Raw genomic sequence first — 7106 nt, forward strand, 5'->3', positions numbered from 1 at the left:
AATATGAAAATTATTCCACAATAGTGAAGTGGCAAAGAAATCTACCTTCTATCTATCTACAAGGTAGGTCTGGTTTTTGGATACTATCGCATATAAGGATTCTCATGAAACGTAAACCCTTATATCCCAAAAAAGCCTAATTATTAATTTTCTTGTGATGAAAACAGGTCAAATTGTTTAGAAATCAATGGGAGGTATAGCGAATTCGAATCAAAAACAGATGAAAAATTTTTTCGTTCAAGATTTTTACTGAAACGGAAGTTATTGCTCATATTTCCTTGTTCACCGAATAAAACTTTTTATTAACGCTTGTTTCAATAATAAATATAGATACTTAGTTCTTATGTCCTTATATTTGTTTACATCCTTACTACACTTGCGCTCTCCGCATTCCAATTTCTTTTTTTCAGTGGGAGGTAGGAGAGCAATTGGCAATCGATGGCCATTATAAACGTTCCATTTTTTTAAAAAATCTCAAAAAAGCTAATTCATTCTCTTCATAGTTTCATGATTAAGAAAAATTTTCACAATATTTATATATTAAACAAACTCATCGAACCTTCTTTAGAGATTTTAAAATTTATTTTGCAAACAATTTCAGAGTTTTGTTGATCGAAAAAAATCGGTATTAATTATATAACTTCCGCTTCGTGAGCAACAAACAAAAAACAAAAAATTAAAAAGCAGGTGTTTTTTTTTTTTTTTTTATTTCTTTCTTTGACATCAAGTTAATGACTTTAGTTAACATTCAACTTTTTGCAATTTATGCATAAAGAGACGCTGTCTCCCCTCGCAAATTATAATAAATTTACTCAATTTTTTAATTTATTTATAAAGAATTTTTCAAGTATTAATCATTTGAATTAATTTTAATTTTTTTTTATTTTTTATTTATTTTTTTTTATTTTTACAAATGAATACTTTAAGACACAAGACCTATTATGTTCAAGCATTTGTTTGACATGTCGCTGAAACGGTGAAACAAGACTTTAGTAAAAATGGTACTTTTTTTTTATTTAATGTATCCCAGAAATTTGTAAATTTTGTATGCTTCAAACACGGTCCAATATATTCGAAAAATTTATATTCGGCTTTGCTGTCAATAATGTAAGTTAAGTTGTCTATAATGTACCTATAAAAAATAGTTTTCGCACCTCATTTAAAAAGACCTTAAAAAAACAGGTTTGAGTGTATAAGGTAATGCCTGCACACACACACACACACACTTATTTACTAAAACAGAACAAATTTTCATTGATTTAGAAGCCTACTAGGAGTTTTGGGAAAACAAGTTCATGCCGCCAGGCCACTGCCGTGATCAGCTTTCGAGCCAACTCATTTTCCAAGTCAAAAGTGTCATGCAATAATTTCTCTTCTTCTTTCTTTTAATTTCAATAAAATAAACGAATTTAAGAGCAAAAATTGTATTCGATAGACAAGAGAGAATTAAGCGCGTAACAAGTGTTGAGAAAAGAGTCGAATTGCGGAGATATAAGCATATTGCATTCAACATATGATTTCAAAGAATTTATTCTCACATGTTTGGAATTATTGAGAAGATGATACTACAACCTGTAAACTAATTGTTAGGATGTCATGAAGTTGTGATACGTTGGTAATTATGAACGCGGTTTTGCATTTTAATAGTAAAAAATGCTTTCCTTGTTTTTCGCAGATGTAAAAGAAAAACGTTTGAAATTGTTACCAAAATTTATTTATTATATTATTTTATTTATGTAAAAAATATCTATTGAATTGATTTCATTCTTTGCATCCAACTGTGATAATTTGAAATTAGCTTTATGATAAGTTGCAGAAGCAATGTTTAGAGGTGCTATATTAAAGCGAGACATTTACGATGGCAGGCAGGCGCCGTTGTATGGCCATGCCACACATCTTCAGTATTCAACCGTTTTTAAGCCCATCACCGAAGGACGGGGGGTATATGTACATATATCTTGATCAGCATCAAATTCTAAATCGATTTAAGCATGTCCGTCTGTCCGCCTGTACAATGTCTGCTGCAAATATTCTCCTGTCCGCAAAAATGAAGCTATCAACTTAAAATTTGTCTGAAACATTGGAAATTCTTGCACGCAAATTGGTGTTGAAAATAGGCCAAATCGGTCAAAAGATACGCCCATAGTATCACGTAAATTTTCAGTTTTTCAAGAGTAATATCAAATTAGTTTTTGATCATTACTCATAAGTGACATCAGAAAAATTTGTACACATTTAAATACATGTTCATATCTCATATGGTACTGTAATGCCTGCATAAAAATGACAACATTTGATCACGCCTTCCCAATATTATGGTGTATCAAAATTTAACTTTTTTCTCAATACCTTTATACCGCACAGAAGAAAGCTTTATAACTCACATAAAGTATATAAATTCTTGGGCAGTTTCCAATTTGTGCCGCCTCTAAGCATGCCCGTTCGTTCCCGTGTCCATCTGCTTGCCTGTGCAACTGTCTAGTATTTTTGATAAGCTTTCTCCCGTTAGCGAAAATGAAGACATCGCTTGTAAATTTGCAAAAGATTTTGGAAATGGACACGCCTGCAACGGCCATTCGTCTGCCATTTCGAAAATAGAAAAAATCAGCCGCGCGCACTTCATATTATAGACCGTGCAAATGTAGTTCTTTTATTTTTTTTGTTTTTTTTAGGATAATGGTGAGGGGAACAAAAAATTCGATCAAAACTGAATATAATTTTCTTACTTGTTTTCTTTAATTCCTGTGGAATTAAATCACTTATATATTCGTTTTTTTTTTAAGGTTGCGAATTATCGTCATTTTTCAGTGTTGCGAGTTGAAAAGCATCTATTTAAACCCTAACCTACCTATTGCCTTGAATAAAGAACATTCCACCTGAATTTCTTAATATCATGTACCACTTGCCGTGGAGGGTATATTAAGTTAATGTGGACGTATGTAACACGCAGAACGATGACCGGGTCACAATTTTTGAGATATTTTGATGAAACCTATTGAGAATGGTACGGATCGGTCTACTTTTTCAATCATATTCTCCATATAACGCCGTATTCTGAAAACTCGTTATATGGAAAAAATTGCAATTTTTCAAATTTCTCACCGACAGTAGCTAAGTAGTATTTCGGCATGCTAAATTGTTATGAAAATTTTCGACTGACTGAGGCAATTTTTGAACACCCCCCCTCTTATGTAACGAAAATTGAAGTTTATACAACAAAAATGTACAATTTTCAATGCTTAATGAGAAAAATTATATCCTAATAGCAATGTAACACAAAAAAATCAACTGTAGCGAAATTGGATTATCTAGGCTTATTTTTTGAATGCTACGCTAGCAAGGATTTTCACGAAAATTGATCCTTTGCAAGGCAGAGGAGTGGTAATGAAAATTGACTCATAATAGAAATTTCATACAAAAACGAGCACTACGCGAAGTGGTATAGGGTATTTGATTGTCGGCATTGCCCGACTATAATGTTCTTATTTGTTTAATAGTAAATGAGTTTGATTGCTAAAAACCATAAATTTTTTTTTTTTTTTTTGTAATTGCGATCAAAAATATTTTCCCATTTCTTTTATAAATTATCATACGGTGAATATGATCAATTTAAATACTTTTAATACTTCGTAAATAAAAATAATCATCGAAAAGTTTGAAATAAATTATTGTGAAATTTTTTTTTAAATTAGTACAATTTAGTGCAAATACTCTGAAACGCTGCTATATATTCTTTCAGTCAGAATTAATCGTTCGCATGATTCAACCGTTAGGAATTTCTCAAGAAATAGAAATGATCAAAATTTCCCCCTTTTTTACGTTATATTATAAATCAGTTTAATAAACTTTTTCATCGTTTGCCGCCTTAATTTAAGGTAAAGGTAAGAGTATATTTATGTATAAAATAATTTTAGTGGTTTCGCAACTAATATTAAAAAAAAAAAATAATCAATGTTACTCATACGACAATGGAATTATTTTGTTAATGAATTGCAAGCGTTCAGTTAACCACAATTACGTTTGTTGTAATACTATTTGAAATTATAATGAAAATAAAAAAAAAAAACAAAAAAAAAGTCATAATTTATATTTGGCTCGAATCGAATTTTTTGTACACATCATTGCTCTTGCGTTGAAATTCAAGCGAATTTTCGATAAAGGGACGTGAAACTTATCAAGTAATTTTCATATCTATCCTATATATGTATATATATATATATATATATGTATATATGATAGCTTAGGTCTGGGACACTTAATTTTCTGTATATGTACTTAAAGTTAAAGTATTCCATCTGCATTACATTACAATTGACATAAGTGCCTGTATACTGTTTGTGATAGTTTAGTAGTCGCAGTCGTAATTTCAGGACTGCTTTTTACTCACTTTTTTAAATTTGATCTGGGGATGATCTTGAAGAAATTTATGTTTTAATTGTATCGTGTTTATATAAATGCAATATGTTGTTTCAGTTGTGGTTACCGATTCCGACATTTGCGCTCATTAAGAATATGCTTACATTAGGGGGTCCCCGACAGACAGTAGCCCAATAAAGTCTGCATGCTGTACGAAAAATTAATGTGTCTCTTATCGAATATTGCCTCTATGGATGGAGAGTCATTAAAAATATATATCTTAAAAAATAAAACAGTTTTATTAAATAAAAATTCAAGATTTTTTTTTAAACTTAAGATAAAGTTATAAATGGAAAATACACTTCAACCAGAAACAAATATCACGAAAGGTGCACATACAGTGAATACACACATGACTAGAAGTGTCAGGAAGAAAAAAACATGTTTAATTAACGGTACTTAGTTCTTACGCTTGCTTTCGTAAAATTAAAGTGCGTTTCTTATCCCTATTTTTCTTAAAAGAAATCCCTCAAAACATTAGAAAAGTCATTATAAAATGAAGCGGTGAGGAAAACTCGTACGGAGAAGTATCAACAACCTTGGAAATTAGTCGTGCCATTGTTATAACTATTATAAGAAATTACAATAACACAAATATCACAGAAAATAAGCTCCGATCAGGTCAACCAAATAATCTTTAGAAAGCGTGAAAGAGCCAAAATGATACGATAAAACGCCTTGAGTTTGCGAAATTCTACAAAAATTATTATATGAATTTTAGGGAAAACGTGTATTTTACTCCAAGTTTAAAATACTTCATCACGATGGTAAACAACGAGTATGGAGAAAATCGAACACAGGCATGTCAATTCAAAATTAATTACTAATTCTAAACCGTGGTCGAAGGTCTCTCATGGTTTGGATCACGAATAGGAAGTCTGTTTTTTATTGACACCGAAATCGATCGCCACATTTATCTCAAGCTTTTGACAGTCAATTTAAAGACTTCTAAAAGCAACTAAAATAGGTTTTTCGGTTGGACAACAATGCGAAGCATATATCGTTCAGTGCAAAGGCGTGGCTACCTTGTTCAACATTCTCCGGATATGAATGCAATTGAAAACGTATGATATGAATTGAATAAGCGGGCTTGAGAAAGTAAAATTTGTAACATGGAAAACATGGAAGGGAAGGGGAGAAGGGAATTGGAGCAAAATTTTGTACAGGAGTAAGAAACAAATTGGCTTCTTTAATGCCAAGACGTACACAAGCAGAATCAGATAATAAAGATGACCCAACAAATTATTAGTTTTTCAATTTTACCGCAAGTAGGGTACTAAACTATTAAGAGTTTGCAACAATTTTGATCATTTTTGCACGTGAATTCATTGCATCCGTTGTGGGAAATTGTGGAATATATATTAATCAAATCCATCAATTCCATCATTTTCAACAACATTTTACAATAGTTTTGGCGATTTCATGTCGATATATTGGTTTGGTAGTGATGCACCCATCGACTCATCTCCGTGCTTCTTCAACTTTGCGGACATGCGTGCTGGTCAAGCCATGCTACACCGATTTGAGCAAGTAGTAACCAGGAGACGCTGAATATGGCAGAACTTTATATTCGAGCTGCGGCAGTCTCTCCTGGACAACAACTCTTGCAACAAATGGGATTTTCAGTCAATTCGTCCCATCAAACCATTGAACCGACCAAAACCGACATTTGGTTTATGCTGAAGCAGCATTCACCATCATAAGCCTCTTTAAATAAACAACAAAAGTAATGAATTTGGAAGAAGAAGAATATTGAGCGCGGCCTGATTAGCGTCTGCGTCAAAAGGTCAGAACTATCGCGTTATGTACACTAGCATTTTCCATTTCTCTATCATTTCTACCCGTAGAAAACGCTGATCACAATTTTTGCAAGCACTTAATACATGTAAAGTAAATTGCATATCCACATTTTTGTGATATCTTTTGCGATTGAGGAATATTTTCTTTTAAATAACGTCATATTAAGTCAAAAAAATTCTTGAATTCTTATTGAATATAACTTTTTAAGAAATGTATTTTTTGATCTTCAACACATAAAGTGTAATTTTTACTAAGGGAAACATTGATTTCCCATACTGTACGCAGACTTTGTTGCGATAGTGTAAAGACTACAAGTTATTAACATTTGGCAAATTTAATGCACTCCTTTTGATGGCTAAAAACGTGATTTAAATTAACAAATTGTTGTTGCTTACATAAATACAAGTAAGAGAAAATCAGTTCAACTTGTACTGTTATAGCGAAGAAAATAAAAATGAAGTTGATTGACGAGAACGTTAAGAGAGATTTAAAAACTTGTATGAGAGAAGGACACAGAGAAACATATATATATAGAGAGAGAGAGAGAGAGAGAGAGAGAGAGTTACATGGCAGATACATACATGCTTACCTGTGATGATAGTAAATATATAGCGCGAGAGAGTGAGTGCAAAAAAAAAAAAAGAAAAAGTTGTAAAACAAAGCTTGCAAAGAGAATAAAAGCTTCGATGAAAAGTTTTATTCGCTTACCGTGAAATTAATTAATTAATTGTTGTGTGTTAATTATTTGAAAAAGAAAAAAAAAAAAAAAAAAAAAGTTAAAGATAAAGATAAAAAATGACTGGAAGAATTCATTAGAAATATGTACTAATAAATATCAAATGATATGAAAATTCTTACAAATCATAAAAACGCACACACACACATACACA

The sequence above is a fragment of the Glossina fuscipes genome, unplaced genomic scaffold, assembly GCF_014805625.2.
Source record: "Glossina fuscipes isolate IAEA_lab_2018 unplaced genomic scaffold, Yale_Gfus_2 28, whole genome shotgun sequence".
NCBI classification, from domain to species: domain Eukaryota; kingdom Metazoa; phylum Arthropoda; class Insecta; order Diptera; family Glossinidae; genus Glossina; species Glossina fuscipes.